An 18,828-nucleotide genomic window follows, 5' to 3' on the forward strand; every position below is an offset into this window, starting at 1 on the left:
AACATCAAACGGTTCAATAACAAGTGAATAATTCATAGGAATTTCTTGACGTCTACTAATATTACCAATTCTTTGACATTCATCACAAGACAGGACAAACTTATGGGCATCCTTGAAGAGAGTAGGCCAATAAAAACCAGATTGCAATACCTTATGTGCAGTTCTATCTCCAGCGTGGTGTCCTCCATAAGCCTCGGAATGACACTTGCGTAGGATCTATTCATGTTCATGCTCAGGTGCACAACGTCTAATAACACCATCTACTCCTTCTTTATAAAGATGTGGGTCATCCCAAAAGTAATGTCTCAAGTCATAGAAGAACTTTTTCTTTTGTTGGTATGTGAAGCTAGGTGGTATAAATTTAGCAACAATATAATTAGCATAATCAGCATACCATGGAGTACTACAAGAAGTACTTATAACATTTAAGTGTTCATCAGGAAAGCTATCATTAATAGGTAGTGGGTCATCAAGAATATTCTCTAACCTAGAAAAGTTGTCTGCAACGGGGTTCTCAGCTCCCTTTCTATCAACAATATGCAAATCAAATTCTTGTAGCAAGAGAACCCATCTAATAAGTCTAGGTTTAGCATCTTTCTTTTCCATAAGATATTTAATAGCAGCATGATCAGTTTGAATAGTTACTTTAGAATCAACAATATAAGATCTGAACTTATCACAAGCAAATACAACTGCTAAAAGCTCTTTTTCAGTAGTAGCATAATTTCTTTGAGCATTGTCTAGAGTCTTACTAGCATAATGAATAACATTTAATTTATTATCAACTCTTTTCCCTAGAACAGCACCTACAGCATAATCACTAGAATCACACATAATTTCAAAGGGTAAATTCCAATCAGGTGGCTGAACAACAGGTGCAGAGACTAATGCTTTCTTAAGTATTTCAAATGCTTCTACACAATCATCATCGAAGACAAATGGTATATCTTTTTGCAATAAATTAGTCAGAGTCCGAGAAAATTTTGAGAAGTCCTTAATGAACCTCCTGTAAAATCCGGCGTGACCAAGGAAACTTCTTATACCTTTGATGTCCTTGGGACATGGCATCTTTTCAATAGCATCAACCTTGGCTTTATCAACTTCAATACCTCTTTCAGAAACTTTGTGCCCCAAGACAATACCTTCATTAACCATAAAGTTGCACTTTTCCCAATTCAAGACAAGATTAGTTTCTTCACATCTCTGCAAAACTAGATCAAGATTGCTCAAGCAATCATCAAAATAGGAACCATAGACGGAAAAGTCGTCCATGAAAACCTCACAAATATTTTCATAAAAGTCGGAGAATATATCCATCATGCATCTTTGAAAGGTAGCAGGTGCATTACATAGACCAAAAGGCATACGTCTATAAGCAAAAGTACCAAAAGGGCATGTAAAAGTAGTCTTTGATTGATCTCTAGCCGACACAGGTATTTGAGAGAAACTAGAATAACCATCTAGAAAGCAATAGTGTGTATGTTTGCATAATCTTTCTAGCATTTGATCAATAAAAGGTAAGGGGTAATGATCTTTCTTAGTAGCTTTATTTAATTTGCGGAAATCAATTACCATCCTATAACCTGTGATAATTCTTTGTGGAATCAATTCATCTTTATCATTAGGAACAACAGTAATACCTCCCTTCTTAGAGACACAATAGACATGACTTACCCACTCACTATCAGCAACGGGATAGATTATACCTGCCTCCAGAAGCTTTAGTATTTCTTTTCTTACCACTTCTTTCATTTTAGGATTGAGACGTCGTTGAGGATCACAAACTGGTTTGGCATCTGCTTCCAAATTTATTTTATGTTGACATAGAGTGGGACTAATGCCCTTAAGATCATCAAGAGTATATCCAATAGCAGCATGGTGCTTCTTCAGAGTTTTCAATAATCTTTCTTCTTCATGCTCTGGAAGGTTAGCACTAATAATAACAGGATATATCTTCTTTTCATCAAGATAAGCATATTTAAGATTATCAGGCAAAGGTTTAAGCTCAAACACGGGATCACCCTTGGGTGGAGGAGGATCCCCTAAAATTTCAACAGGCAAATTGTGATGCAGAATAGGTTCCTATTTAAAGAATACTTCATCTATTTCCCTTCTTTCATTCATGAACATATCATTTTCATGGTCTAGCAGATAATGTTCTAAGGGATCACTAGGAGGTACGGCAATAGAAGCAAGACCAACAATTTCATCTTTACTAGGTAATTCTTCCTCACGATGTTGTTTACTAAATTTAGAGTAAACTCATGAACCATATCATCCAAGCCAACAGTAACAACATTCTTTGTGCAATCTATGGTAGCATTAACAATATTTAAGAAGGGTCTACCAAATTAATGGGACAAGAGCTATCTTGTGGGGAACCAAGAACAAGAAAATCAGCAGGATATTTAGTCTTCCCACACAAGACTTCAACATCTCTAACAATCCCAATTGGTGAAATAGTATCTCTATTGGCAAGTTTAATTGTGACATCAATACCTTCTTACTCAGCAGGTGCAATTTGATTCTTAATTTCTTCGTATAAGTCAATAGGTATTACACTAGCACTAGCACCCATATCACATAAGCCATGATAACAATGATCTCCTATTTTAACAGAAATAACAGGCACGCCTACCACAGGTCTATGTTTATCTTCATCATAGGGTTTAGCAATTCTAGCAGTTTCACCTTCGAACTAAATAACATGCCCATCAATATTATCAGACAAGAGATCTTTAACAATAGCAATATTAGGTTCTACTTTAACTTTCTCAGGAGGTGTATAAGTTCTAATATTGCTTTTATGAACAACAGTTGAAGCTTTAGCATGATCCTCTATTCTAATAGGGAAAGGTGGTTTCTCAATATAAGAAGTAGGAACAATAGGATCATTATAAGTGACAGTCTTTTCTTCAACTTTAATAGGTGTAGCTACTTTTACTTCTATGGGAGGATGATATTTAAACCACTTCTCCTTAGGGAGATCAACATAAGTAGCAAAAGATTCACAGAAAGAAGCTACTATCTCAGAGTCAAGTCCATATTTAGTGCTAAACTTACGGAAAACATAGGTATCCATAAAATATTTAACACAATCAAACTTAGGTGTCATACCTGACTCCTTACCTTTTTCGAGGTCACAATCTTCAGAGTTGCGTTTAATTCTATCCAATAAATTACATCTGAATTCAATAGTCTTCATCATAAAAGAGCCAGCACAAGAAGCATCGAGCATGGTGCGATTGTTTTCAGAAAGCCAAGCATAAAAATTTTGAATGATCATTTCTCTTGAGAGCTCATGATTGGGGCATGAATATAACATTGATTTAAGCCCCCCCCCCCCCAAGCTTGAGGGATGCTTTCTCCTTCGTGAGGCCAGAAATTATATATATAATTGCGATCACGATGAACAAGATGCATAGGGTAATACTTTTGATGAAATTCCAACTTCAATCTTTTATAGTCCCATGATCTCATATCATCACATAGCCTATACCATATCAATGCGTCTCCCTTCAAAGATAAAGGGAAAACCTTCTTCTTAGCAACATCATCGGGTATACCTGCAAGCTTAAATAATCCACAAACTTCATCCACATATATTAAGTGCTCATCGGGATGCTTTGTTCCATCTCCTGTAAAAGGGTTAGCTAGCAGTTTTTCCATCATAACCGAAGGAAATTCAAAAGGAATTTCATTTTCAATAGGTTCAGTAGGTCGAGGAGCAACTCTTTGCTCTACTGTACGGGGTGAAGATACCCCGAACAAGCCCCTCAAAGAATTACTTTCCATAGTAACAAGTGACACTAAATTTCAGCACACTATATAAATTTTTCCTTACCAAATTCCACCTACCAAAGGCGCTACACTCCCAGGCAACGGCGCCAGAAAAGAGTCTTGATGACCCACAAGTATAGGGGATCTATCGTAGTCCTTTCGATAAGTAAGAGTGTCGAACCCAACGAGGAGCAGAAGGAAATGATAAGCGGTTTTCAGCAAGGTATTCTCTGCAAGTAATGAAATAAGTGGTAACAGATAGTTTTGTGACGGGATAAATTGTAACGAGCAACAAGTAACAAAAGTAAATAAAGTGCAGCAAGGTGGCCCAATCCTTTTGTATCAAAGGACAAGTCGGAACAAACTCTTATAATAGGAAAAGCGCTCCCGAGGACACATGGGAATATCGTCAAGCTAGTTTTCATCACGTTCATATGATTCGCATTCGATACTTTGATAATTTGATATGTGGGTGGACCGGTGCTTGGGTGCTGTTCTTACTTGAACAATCATCCCACTTATGATTAACCTCTATTGCAAGCATCCACAACTACAACAAAAATATTAAGGTAATCCTAACCATAGCATGAAACATGTGGATCCAAATCAGCCCCTTATGAAGCAACACATAAACTAGGGTGTAAGCTTCTGTCACTCTAGCAACCCATCATCTACTTATTACTTCCCAATGCCTTCCTCTAGGCCCAAATAATGGTGAAGTGTTATGTAGTCGACGTTCACATAACACCACTAGAGGCTAGACAACATACATCTTATCAAAATATCAAACGAATACCAAATTCACATGACTACTAATAGCAAGACTTCTCCCTTGTCCTCAGGAACAAACGTAATTACTCACAAAGCATATTCATGTTCATAATTAGAGGGGTAATAATATGCATATATAATCTGAACATATGATCTTCCACCAAATAAATCAGCTAGCATCAACTACAAGGAGTAATCAACACTACTAGCAACCTACTAGCACCAATCCCGGACTTTGAGACAAGAATTGGATACAAGAGATGAACTAGGGTTTGGAGATGAGATGGTGCTGGTGAAGATGTTGATGGAGATTGCCCTCTCTCGATGAGAGGAGCGTTGGTGATGACGATGGTGATGATTTCCCCCTCCCGGAGGGAAGTATCCCCGGTAGAACAGCTCTGCTGGAGCTCTAGATTGGTTCCGCCAAGGTTCCGCCTCGTGGCGGCGGAGTCTCGTCCCGAAAAGTTCCTTCTGATTTTTTCTCATCGAAAGACTTCATATAGGAGAAGATGGACGTCGGAGATCCACCAGGGGGCCCGTGAGGTAGGGGACGCGCCCTAGGGGGTGGGCGCCCCCGACCCTCATGAGCAGGGTGTGGACCCCCTGGCCTTCATCTTTGGCGTGGATTTTTCTTTATTTATTTTAAGATGTTCCGTGGAGTTTCAGGACTTTTGGAGTTGCGCAGAATAGGTCTCTAATATTTGCTCCTTTTCCAGCCCAGAATTCCAGCTGCCGGCATTCTCCCTCCTTATGTAGACCTTGTAAAATAAGAGAGAATAGCCATAAGTATTGTGACATAAAGTGAAATAACAATCCATAATGCAATAAATATCGATATAAAAGCATGATGCAAAATGGACGTATCAAGTAGCTCGAGCGGTCTTCTTGTGGTCATAATGTTCTTCACGGGGTGACTTCCTCCAACTTGCTTTGCCGCTTGACAAGCACTACAAAGTCTATCCTTGTCAAATATAACATCTTTTACTCCAAGGATATGATCACCTTTAATTAGCGTATCAAGATTTTGCATGACCACATGACCTAACCTTCTATGCCAGAACCAACCTTTCGAGGATTTAGCAATTAGGCAAGTTCTAGGTTGAGCCTTTTTAGTGAAATCAACAATGTAAAGATCACCTCTACGTGTACCGGTAAAGACCATTTTATGATTATGTCTATGATACACTTGGCACTCTACTTCAGTAAATAGGACATTGAAACCAAAGTCAGCATGTCTAGATACGGAAAGTAAATTGTAGCCAAGAGATTCAACGAGCATAACATTTTGTATGGAGCTATCATGTGAGATGGCCACCTTACCAAGGCCAACCACCTTACCCTTTGAGTTATCACCAAAAGTGACATACTTTCGAGGGCCGTTGTTTTTAGAAAGCTCACGAAACATATATTTGTCTCCGGTCATATGATCGGTACACCCACTATCAAGAACCCATTCCTTTCCTCCGGCCATGTAGCCGCGAAGATTAGCCATAAGATCGAAGTGTCTCATTGCATCATCAAGATCATAGTCACTATCATCATCCTTATCGTAGTATCCATGTTCAGCATTGTCATGTCGTGGATCAATTCCTAGAGAGAGTGATTCATTAGAAGTATGACCGTAACAATGTTCATCTCTATGAATTCTAATGACTTCGGAAATGATATTGCTAATGATTCCAACATCTGCTTTTGCACTCATAAGATTAGTAAGCTCAAATAAGCAATCACCAAATTTGGGATCATTGGAACTCATCTTACTCAAGGCAATAGACTTATGAAGAATCTCATCTAGATTTTTCAATGAATAATTTGGGAATCGTTCCTCAAGGAATCTCCATATGGTGTAGGCACAATCAAGAGTAGGCAAGCTAGCAAGCAAGTTTCTAGGCAAACCTCTAGTGATTAAATTGACAGTTCTAAGATTACGAATCATGTCAATGGACTCATCAAGGGTAGGATCCAAAGGATCACCATGAGGTGCACAAGGGCTAGTAATGTACTTGTTCAAATGATATTTATTGAAAATCTCAAGCATCTCATTTTTTCACTCATAAAAGTACTCTCCATCAAGTATAGGCACTCTACGTCTAAGACTCCCAAATGTAGACTCATCCATCTTCCTCCAAAGGTGTTTAAACCAAAGCAATGGAGACCAATGCTCTGATACCAATTGAAAGGATCGAGAAGAGGTGTCTAGAGGGGGGGGGGTGAATAGACTCTTAGCAAGAAAAGTTGCAGTTTTTAATTTCTTTAATTGAAGTGGAGTTTTGGCACAAGTTTAAACATTCACAATACATATCAAGCAAGCATGACAAGAGTATATGAGAAGCGGAAAGTAAATCATGCAAGTTGCAAGAATGTAAAGGGATGGGATTGGAGTGTGCAAACGCAATTGGAGACACGGAGATTTTTGGCGTGGTTCCGATAGGTGGTGCTATCGTACATCCACGTTGATGGAGACTTCAACCCACGTAGGGTAACGGTTGCGCGAGTCCACGGAGGGCTCCACCCACGAAGGGTCCACGAAGAAGCAACCTTTTCTATCCCACCATGGCCATCACCCACGAAGGACTTGCCTAACTAGGGTAGATCTTCACGAAGTAGGCGATCTCCTTGCCCGTACAAACTTCTTGGTTCAAATCCACAATCTTGATGGAGGCTCCCAAGTGACACCTAACCAATTTAGGAGACGCCACTCTCCAAAAGGTAATAGATGGTGTGTTGATGATGAACTCCTTGCTCTTGTGCTTCAAATGATAGTCTCCCCAACACTCAACTCTCTCTCATATGATTGGATTTGGTAGAAAGATGATTTGAGTGGAGAGCAACTTGGGGAAGGCTAGAGATCAAGATTTATGTGGTTGGATTGGAATATCTTGACCTCAACACAAGTGTAGGTGGTTCTCTCTCAGAAAATGTATGTTGGAAGTGTAGGCATGTTCTGATGGCTCTCCCCCGAATGAAGAGTGGGTGCAGGGGTATATATAGCCTCCACCCAAAATTTACTGTTACACACAAATCACCAAACTCAGTGGGACTGAATCATATAACTCGGTCAGACCGATTTAGTTCAAAATGTGAACGTTAGGATTTTTGGTGGGACCGATGTGATCAACTCGGTGGGACCGATGTGCAAGGGTTAGGGTAAAGCCTTATCTCGGTTGGACCGACTACACAAACTCGGTGGGACCGATTTGGGTAATAAGCGAAACAGAGAGTTGGCCAAGCAAACTCGGTGGGACCAATTTCATATTTCGGTGAGACCGAAATTAATGTAATAGGCAACAGAGAGTTTGCAAGCCCATCTCAGTGAGACCGAGATCCCATCGGTGAGACCGAATTGATTAGGGTTTCTGGCAGTGGCTATATCAAGAGAACTCGGTGGCGCCGGATAGAAAGTTTCGGTGGGGCCGAGTTTGACTTTTGGTTTGGGACATATGTGGATGTGAGAAAGTGGTTGAGGGTTGTGGAGCATATCACTAAGCACTTTGAGCAAGCAAGCCATTAAGCAACACCTCATCCCCTCTTAATAGTATTGGCTTTCCTATGGACTCAATGTGATCTTGGATCACTAAAATGAAAACTGTAGAGTCCTGAGCTTTGAGCTTGATCCAATCATTTGTCTTCATCATCTTGAAGGGGTCCCACATCCTCTAGTCCATGTCACTTCACTGTTGAACTTTTCTGAAGCATACTAGATGAAAGCATTAGTCCAACAAGAGATATGTTGACATTAATTACCAAACTCTCTTTCATGGTGCCATGCTTGTAGCAGCTATGGTGGGTTGTAGAGCTTGCAACACCCCAGTGTGTGCTCCCTGGCGACGTTGGCCTTAATCATCGATGCGGTAGGCCAAAAACTCTTGTTGCTTCAAGTGGAGCTTGGCGGGCTATAGGGAGAAATGATTTGCGAGAGAAGGGAATGCCTAAGAAGGAAGAAGATGGACAACGATGCTTGGGTGAAATTCATGTGGACTAACAAGTTCAGTTGAGGATAAAGGTGGAGAGAGTGGAACATGTTTTCTCTGCAAAAGACCTCGTCCCCCTATCACACTCGGTAAGATTGCAACGAGACCTAAATTGCAAAAGCTAAACTATGGGCAAGGTTCCTGTGGGTCATTCGATCAAATGAAGATCTAACGGGCGAGGAGCTGGTCGAGGTGCGCAAAGTGGTCCATCGGGTGAGCGCAGTGTTTATTTTTTATTCCATTCACATGTTAGAGCACAAACCTCGCCATATGGGTCGTGCCCCGCGGGCTAGCCGGTGGGCATGGATTTTTGGGCCTAGCATGGGCCCAACACTACACACGAATAAATGGGTCAGGTCGACCTTCACCTACACAGAACCAGGACGATCCTCGAAACCAAACCTTATTCATGAGCCAACATGGCCTAGGCCGGCGCGGCACATGAGCAAGGAGGGGGACAAAGGGTTCATGCCCAGCATGTGAGAGAGATTGGTGGCCAGGAGGGGCATCCCCAGCGCATGGCACGTGAACGGAAACAAGGGACTGCCAGGCCGTGCCCTGCACATGAGGTATGTGGCCCAAGTCAACCTTTTTAGGGCTGCTTGGACTTTTTAGCAACGTTTGGCCTTTTAAACTTCAAATTTGAAATTTGGAGGGGTTAAATGGTTTGAAAATTGTTGAATTTTTACAATAAGTGCCCCCACCTCATTTCCTACACACAAACACCGCATCTCATCTGTCATTCACCAACCTTCTCATGGGTGATCCCAACCTGTTCCCTAGCTTCGAGCCACACGATGGGATTAACATACCCGAGAATCTCGATCTACATAGACTTTCTCCTATCCCCCGGTCACAACAATAACTGGAATTTATCTAATAACAATAACTTGTTTGGCTCTCTGTCGTGGTACACATCCTTAGGGAAAAAGTACGGGAATCTTCTACTACCCAAACCGGATCTCAAAGGGCATCATAGGTTTAACCTGGTTGCGGGAATCTGCATGTCTTACCGAAAAACGCTTTCACCCCGCTTTATATATAAAGCAAATCGCCCGAGCCAAGCATCCAACAAGGTTCACACCAACACAAACACACACGAACACACACAAGTTCCACACACCACAAAGTCTCACATAGGTTTAATGCTAAGGGCATAGCTCAACAATCCCTGAAAACAAAAGAACACACGCACACGCAAAGCCGCGCGCAGCAATAAGCCTAGTCGGGCTCTGGAGGAGGGGGCGGAAGCGGAGACGCCACACGGAAGGACATCGAGCGAAGGCCAGTGAGGAGGTTGTTTATTGCTATGACTAGTGCCATTCATCATATCTGAAGGAACACTTCCAACTACTGGTTATAGCATCGTTACTCTTAAAACAAAAGAATATGAGTTTCAAGACATAGTTTTCAACTTTTCGTATGTATTTCCAAGCTTGTCTCCCAGCATCATGTCTAGGTGGAGAAGACTGATCTTGGAAATAAATTGGCTGTAAAAAGGCAAATTGGAGGCTAAAGGAGTTGACGGTTCCAATCTGAAACAGTGAGGTGGAATAGGTATTTTGGTTTCTAGCCATTTACTTTAGCACATCTTTGATAAGTTTCTTTTTTCTAATTTTAAAAAAACTCCCAAACACCCCTTGTTTCAAATCCATGCCCTCTTAGGATAAGATAATGAGTCTCAAAGTCTAAATTACTAATGAAAATACTTAAGACTTAAGTTATTAACTAATGTTGTACTTGAATGGTCAAAAGAAGCCAATAAATGTGTTATGCAATTAATGGAACCATTCAAGAAAACATACTTCTTGGGAGCGTGTTGAGGGACAGCATCTTGGTATCAGTAAAGAACTGTGTGTCTATCTCATAACGCAAGGTGCACCACACCCCAAGAAATGCGGCCCCCATCTGGCCAGAAATGATCTTACTCTGCCTGCCAGAGATTATGTGATCCAGGCATGCCACGCAACACTCATATGGCATATCCCGTATGCACTGCGCCAGCCCATACACCGTCTGTCCTGTCTCCTCAAACCACACTTTGCCGACTGCATATTTTTCTGCTCGGCTCACGACAACATCAGGAAGCGCATGTAGCAACTTGGTGACAAGGTCTTCATAACGCTCGGCTACTACAGTGTCCGTCACAGAATTCAGGTTAGTATTCACGGTTGTCGGATTTCGGGTTCCGGCAAAACCCTTGAGGTTCAAACACTGGGGTGCGCACGAAGATCTCTCCCCCTCCCTAGCTCGCACACTCTACGATCTCACGACCTAGCTCGACGAACCCAAAGAACATGAGACACAAGATTTATACTGGTTCGGGCCACCATTGTGGTGTAATACCCTACTCTAGTGTGGTGTGGTGGATTGCCTCTTGGGCTATGGATGAACATTTACAAGGGAAGAACATCCTCACGAGGAGAGGTGTTGTTGTGCCTGGTGAACTTCAGTGGTTGGGGTGCTATGGATTTGATCTAGGTCCAAATCAGCTGCCCCCTGAATCAGATGCCTCCCTATGGTGGTGGCTAGTCCTATTTATACAGGCCCTGGTCCTCTTCCCAAATATTAAGCGGGAAGTGATCCCATAACGGCCAAATTCGAAAGGAGACAACTAGTATAAGCTATCCTGACAAAAGTACTCTTTGCCTGCCAAAGGCTCTGGTGGTGACACCCTCTTGGGCTCCACGGCGACCTCCGTCCTACCGTCCTGCTGGTCTTGGTCTTGTTGCACAGCTACGGAAACCTTTGCCTGATGCCTCGGGACTCCTCGTCTGCACTTGCCCCTTTAGCAGCAAAGAGGAAACGAGGACACTACGCGCGCTGGCGCCCGCCTGTCTCCAGTTGTCATGGCTTGCGTCACAGAAGCCTCGCGAGGTGCCCCTCGCCTTGATCTCTCCGTCCCTCGCGAGCCAGCCTGGTGAGGCTGCCCCTGAGGAGGTCTTGCGTCATCCGCCTCACGAGGCCTGGCCCCTCGCGAGGGTCTTGAATGTTTGCTGGTGAAGATGGGCCATGCGGGGCCACTGGTGGAGCCACGTTGCGGGTCGCAGGCAGGCAAGTCTGGGGACCCCGTTCCTAGAACACCGACAGTAGCCCCCGGGCCCATGGTGCGCTCGGGCTTGGCTTCGAGGCGAAGCCAAAGGGAAAGCTCAGAGCACCATGGGCCCCATCAGCCTGCGGCCATAGTTGGCGCGTGGCGACTGATTGGACGTGGGCGTCTCCGCTTCCCCACGCTGCCTCGGCAACTGCCCGACTGACAAAAAGACTGGTGCGGGCAACGCTTGCCTTCATTGTTTTCCTCCTCCTTGCTCCAGATCCCCTCTCTCTCCTCACTTCCGAAATCTTCAGATCTGCTCTGATCTCCTTCCGGGCTTCCGTCTAATGGCGCCCTGAAAGCCCAAGGTTGATTCGCCGCCTGCCTGGTACGAGCCGGCTCTGGAGGCGCCCAATGTCTCGACGAAGAACCTCGCCGCCACGCGCCTGCTGACGGTGGGGGAGAACAGCGAGAAGGGGCAGACCGAGCTCCGGGCTGGCTCCGTCGTGCCCGAGGCTTCAAAGAGCTCTTTCTACCCCTTCTTCATGAGCAGCGTCGTCGCCGGCCTTGTTCCCCCCTTCTCCGACTTCTTCTACGCAGTCCTCCAACACTACGGGTTACAGGCTCTCCACCTCCATCCCAACTCTGTTCTTCTCTTGTCAATCTTTGCCTTCTACTGCGAGGCGTATGTCAGGGTGATGCTGTCCGTGGCACTGCTGCGCCACTTCTTCTTCATCCGAATCAATGATGGCCACAGCACGGGGTGCACCAACTTCGTCGCAACTGGCAAGGCCAACGCAATCTCGAAGGTCAGCAAGAAGGCTGATGGCTTCTGGTGCAAGTGGGTTATGATGGATGCCAAGTGCGTCCACCCACGGCTGAATCTGCCAACAGAGATGCCCCAGTCTGATGAGGGTGCTCTCATGTGAGGCTTACCGACGACCGGGCGAAGGAGGTGCTAGAGAAGATGACCGTCGACCTGAGGCCAGGTAACGTGAAGGCGGCGAAGCTGACTGGGGCCATGCTTTTGAGAGAGTTCCTGACACTGCGGGTGGCTCCTCTCCAGGCGCGCTCGCGCCCCTTGTGGACGCTCGGGGATGGAGAGCACAAGCTTCGCCTGAGTCCCGAGGCTTTGTCTGAAGGGGAGCTAGCCGTGGCTCTCCGCCTCTTGGTTGGGGACGACCAAGAGTATTCGCCGAGTGCCCACGCTCCTCTGTTCCTTCGGAAGGACGGGGCGGTGATCGCAGACGCCATGCCCACCTTTGACGGGCATGGCCTGGTGCCGCTGGCGCCCTCTGAAGTCCGGTGGCGACGGCGACGGTGGACGTGTCTTCTGGCGATTCCCGCAGGGACGAGGAGGAGGAGGAGGATGAGGAGCGTGACTCAGAGTCAGCCCCTGAGGGGATGGGGGAGACCTCCCCCTTGCATAAGGCCGACATCCTCCACCTCCTGCCTGACGATGATGGCGAGTCCCACATCCTCCCGAAGAAGGGGGAGCCGCCCGTGGTTCCGACGAAGGGCGGGTTGGCACTGCTCTCAGGATGATGCTCCTGCCTCACCGCCGCCCGGAGCTCCTTTCAGTCCAGCTGCTACTCCTAATTCTGCTCCCGGAGCTGGCGCGCCCGCGCCTCGGGCTGCGAAGCTCTCCGGCTTCAAGCTTACGAAGCGGAGGGACTATGTCGCGGTGGACCAGTAAGTGTTCTCGCCCTGCCTTGTTCTCGCTTCCACTGCTCGTTTCTGACTCTTCTTATTTGTTGTGAAACTAGGCCGACGCCCGCAGCGAAGAGGAGAAGGGAGGGCGAGGTGGTACTGCGTGATCCCAGATCGCCTCCTGCAGTTGCACCCCTCTCCATGAGTAAAGGTGGTGACGGCACTCGTGCCTCTCAAGCCCGATCATCCTCGCGAGTTTGGGTGGAGCATCCTCGGGAGGAGTCATCCCCTGAGGCCCCGCCAGCTCCGGAGGTGCCAGCGTCTGGCTCGGGCGCTAGGGTCCCCGAGGCTCAGGAGCCTCTGGCCTCTCAGGCCATGGTGATGACGACGCCTCTTCCTCCTACTTCTACCGTACTGCTGACCCTAGGTTCCTCCGCCTCTCCTGACATCCTGGAGCGGGCTCTTTCTGCGACGGCCCTGCCGCGAGAAGACCTTCAGGGCACCGACCGTCGCCTGGTGGCCGGACGCCTGGAACTAGTCTCTGGCTGGCTGCACTCCGACGCGTCCGTCTGGGTGGCACTGAGCCAAGCTGCTGCTGACTCCGAGAAGGACAGGGAGGCCGTCGCCCAGGCTGTGGCCGCCCGTGAGGTGGCGCTGAAGGACGCTGAGGCCGCCCAGGACCGTTGCCGGTCGCTGGTGGCCGAGATGGAGACCGTGCGGAGGGAGCACGCGAAGGAAGCCCGAGGCCGCAAGGTAGAGGAGGAGAAGATGAAAGCCTGAGAGGACGCCGTCAAGGATCGCGGCGCCAAACTAGAGCAGTTGGCGAAGGCGCATGCCATGGAGCACAGCCGGCTGGAGGAGTTGGAGCAGAAGCTGAAGGCGGAGAAGGCCGAGCTCGACGCCAAGGCGAAGGTCCTGACTGAGGACCGCACGGCCTTCAAGCTCCTTGAAGAGAAGGCTCGGACGACGCTGAAGTCTCTCGATGAGAAGGGCTTGGAGGAGCCGCTGGTTGCCGACGACGAGGGCCCCAACCAGCTGGTTCCTTATCTGGTTGGTGCTCTGGAGGACATTGTGAGCGGCATCGGCCCCATGGCAAAGGAAGAAGCCCACGTTCTCTCCTCAGCCATGCTGACGCGCGTCTTTAGCCACGTCCACCTTCGCGATCCCATCGCCCGCCTTGACGAGCTGCTGGAGACTGTGAAAGACGAGCATTCCGAGGCCGCCGCTGCAGCTGTGAAGGGTCAGGTGGAGGCCCTGTTGAAGAGGTTCCGCGCCTTCACTCCCACGCCGCCAACCGGCGGGGCTACCGATCCTGCAACTTCGGTTGGTGGTGCGGGTGAAGGCGACGCCGTTGGAGAAGAAGCATCCCTTGCAGGCGACGGCAGCGTCTAGGGATGATGAGGCAACCTGCTGGTGGCTCCTTTCCTGTTTTAGTTTCCACAATATGCACAATGCCTCGTGGAGGCGTTAAACTCGTGTTTGATTTTAGGGGAACAATATGTCCTCTAATATTTTCTTTGAAATTCTGTGATGTCCTTTCTATTTGCTTTATGTTCTACGTCGGCAGGGCCCGACCCCGCGCATACCTCAACCGCCATTGGGCCGTCCGAATCACCAGGACGGCCCAAGGAGTGAGGGGCTACGTGATCAGTTAGGCTCCTGAGTCGCGATGCTCAGGAGTCCCCCTTGACGCGCAAACAACTTATAGAAAGGAGATCTGGGAGTAGGTCTAGTGTTCTACATCGACAGGGCCCGACCCCGCGCATACCTTAGCTTCCATTGGGCCGACCGGATCACCAGGACGGACCAAGGAGTGAGGGGCTACGTGGTCAGTTAGGCTCATGAGCCGCGATGCTCAGGAGTCCCCCTTGACATTCAAACGAACTTCGTACCTTAGCTCCGCTTGGGAGGGTGCGCGACGACCAGGTTCGAGGGACCTGGCAGGGTGGCGTACGCTTGGGCGTGACCCGAGCGCAGCCCCCATGCCCAGCCCCCTCGCGCGACTCTCCCGAGGGGAGGTGTTGCGATGAGGCCAGACACCGAGCCCGGAGGCTCCCTGAGGTTGGTACGGCCGTGAGGCCGCCCTTAGTTGTTTATCACTGAGCATAGTGCTTCCGTACTTGCTCGGGCATAGCCGCTCCTCGGCAGTGTCGATTGCCATCACGGAGCATGGTGCTTTCACTGGCACGTGGGAGGGGACTCCTGATACATCCATTTTGCATCATGCTTTTATATCGATATTTACTGCATTATGGGCTGTTATTTAGATATATTAAAACTGAGCACTAATCCTGCCCTCTCAGGTCATTAGACTCCAGACCCGTCCATCCTCGCGATTTGACGTACATGGTCGTCCGATTCACAAGACAGTTCCGTTAGTGCGGCGTAAGCCAAATCTAGCATGGATGTCCTAAAAGGGCCGCTACTCTCGTAGCATTTTTGGAGGCCCGTCGTTCATCAGGCGGATCCTTCCTATTTTGGAGGCCCATTCCTAGCAGGGGTACGAATGGGCCGCCTGTGGGTGTAGCCCTCAACTTAGTCCACCAGGCGGATCATTCCTATTCCTAAAAACAAAAAGGCGGATCCCTCCACGCTCCCCCTCCCGACCTCGAGGTGCACTGCGCCGCCGCCGCTACAACGAGTATCTCTGGCAGTTTCCCTCCTGGCACCCCTCCGTCGCGAGGAGCCATAGCATGTCTTTCGCTACTTTCTTCCCCCGTCCTCCTCGCCTCACAGCGGCACCTTCATCCCACCACACGCACTTCTGTTGCAGACTACCCGTGCGTGGTGCTCCTATTCCGGTTATAATCTCTACCCGGACGTGATCGTCCTCCATACAGCAAGCTTAAGAATAAGGCTTCTCTCCCTGCATGACCTCCCTAATTTGTAGTTTCACATGCCAAGTTTGTTTCCATCTAATGATCAGTGTCGAAATATATGCTTAATATTAAGGCTTCTGTCCATGCAGCATGTTGTGATGCATCAATGGCTAAGAATTAAATACCAAACCAATAGTTCAGATTTTTCTAATCATCGGGTCAATTAGTCTATTTGGTTGATGTAATGCTATTTTGTGAAGCTTTACATTCCCTCATATTCACTGTTTATTCATTGTGCAGTCTTATATATAAAGTTCTGCTCTCACCCTCTTTGGTCACCTGATTGTAGTTTCAGTGAGTTAAGTATAATAATTTTTATTTGTTCAACAGTGCATGCTCCTGAATCGCTACATCTTTGACATAGTTGAGGGGCTATAGACAACAGGGCTGGTACAATATGTTCACTTGTTGGACGTTGTCCATTCGGTGCATATGGATCCCAACCAACCAACGCTGACTATGAGACTATCTGAAGGTGGTGCAGATCAGGGTACTACACTACTGCTTCGACATACTATATTCTCATTTCCAAAGGCTTGAATCTTATATATCTTGACTTCTCAATTAACATGCATTTCTTCATAATCTCTTCTTGCTTATGTATACGCAGGGAAAGAAGGAATGGAGGGCTATAGTGTTGTTGTGCTAATGTATTTTTCGGGTGTGTGTGATTAGATTTAATAGTTGTAGTAGTCGACCAAGCAAACAATAAATTGTTGGTACGCCTTGATTGAGTTACTTTTTACAGAGATTATTTTACTCTTGCACAAAAAATACTATTCAGATTGAAATAGCTTCCTTTTCATGTGATGCATGTTGTTACAAAGAAAAGGACCAATATATATGCAATGGAGGTGACTTCCATATATCGCTCTCTCACTAGACATTCTATTTTTTTCTTCTGGTTTCTGTGAAAAAAGCAGAAAAATAGTTAAAATATTTAAGTTAAAGCTTTACCTTATTATTAACATTGGACAATTATGGATTTATGTAGTAATACCTACAATTTCTTTTGAAGTTCTCTGGGTGTTTTATTATGTCCAGCACAATTGAGTATTCCCATTTTGTGGAAACCAAAACTGAATTATCAAATTTGCACATATGAAAAAGAAAGTAGATATGGTATGTACTAATGTTGTAACTTTAAATGTACTTTAGTTAAATTTATGTCACATGTAGTTACATTTTGTATCCAATTTGAAGATCAAAATAGGTAGTGTTTCATCATCAACTATTTTATTCAACTTTGCCCTTTGCTACCCCCATGCACTCGCGGCCTAGGGAAAATGATTGGTGTGATGCTGCCACGGCTGTTGAGGAAGATTATGGAGGAGGTGAGGGCAAGAAGAAAGTACAAGAGGAAGGGTGAGGACCAGGGACAAACATGGTCCCACTGCTACTGGCAAGGGATGTACCTTTGTGAAATTGGTGAAAAGGTTAATAAAACCGGGACTATTACACATCTTATTTATTTTGCATAGTTTTAACGGATAGATGGATTTGTTCGCTCTCTGCTTGATCACAAATGCAGGCTTGCTAAATCTTTTTCTTTACTTACCTTTCCATTATATATATGATGATGTTGACAATGAGAAAAAACCAAGCTTAAAAAAAGCAACATATATTTTTTGACAGAAAGACTATAAGGAAGGCCCCTACAGTATAATTGGTGCAACATACCCAAATTGCAATGACCGTGCCTTGAACCTGGGTGGGTGGGAAGGCATCAGCCCCATTTTTTGCGAGGGGGCATCAACCCCTTTCCATCACTAGGCTATGTCTTAGGCTGCAAAAAGCAACATATATTCTTCTAATATGAATAAAATCAATTTCTATGTTTTGTGACTCAATATATTTGTGAAAATACCTATCATTAATTGTAAAAATGAACGGGTGCGGCAACGCGCGCCATCATGATCTAGTTACACATTATGTCACAGTACTTATGCCTATTCTCTTTTATTTTACAAGGTTTACATAAAGAGGGGAATGCCGGCATCTGGAATTCTGAGCTGGAAAATGAGCAAATATTAGATGCCTATTCTGCACAGCTCCAAAAGTCCTGAAACTTCACGGAAGTTATTTCCAGAATATATAAAAAATACCGAGGGAAGAAAGTTCTAGAGGGGGCCCACACCCTGGCCATGAGGGTGGGGGCCGCTCCCTACCCCCTGGGCGCGCCCCTTGCCTCATGGGCCCCCTGGTGGCCCTCTGATGCCCATCTTCTGCTATATGAGGTCTTTCGTCCAAGAAAAAATCATAAGAAAGCTCACGAGACGAAACTCCGCCGCCACGAGGCGGAACCTTGGCGGAACCAATCTAGGGCTCCGACAGAGCTGTTCTGCCACGGAAACTTCCCTCCGGAAGGGGGAAATCATCACCATCGTCATCACCAATGATCATCTCATCGGGAGGGGGTCAATCTCCATCAATATCTTCACCAGCACCATCTCATCTCAAACCCTAGTTCATCTCTTGTATCCAATCTTTGTATCCAAACCTCAGACTGGTACCTGTGGGATGCTAGTAGTGTTGATTACTCCTTGTAGTTGATGCTAGTTGGTTTACTTGGTGGAAGATCATATGTTCAGATCCATTATGCATATTAATACCCCTCTGATTCTGAACATGAATATGCTTTGTGAGTAGTTACGTTTGTTCCTGAGGACATGGGAGAAGTCTTGCTATAAGTAGTCATGGGAATTAGGTATTCGTTCGATATTTTGATGAGATGTATGTTGTC

This window comes from Triticum dicoccoides, chromosome 2A (assembly GCF_002162155.2).
Source record: "Triticum dicoccoides isolate Atlit2015 ecotype Zavitan chromosome 2A, WEW_v2.0, whole genome shotgun sequence".
Taxonomy (NCBI): Eukaryota; Viridiplantae; Streptophyta; class Magnoliopsida; order Poales; family Poaceae; genus Triticum; species Triticum dicoccoides.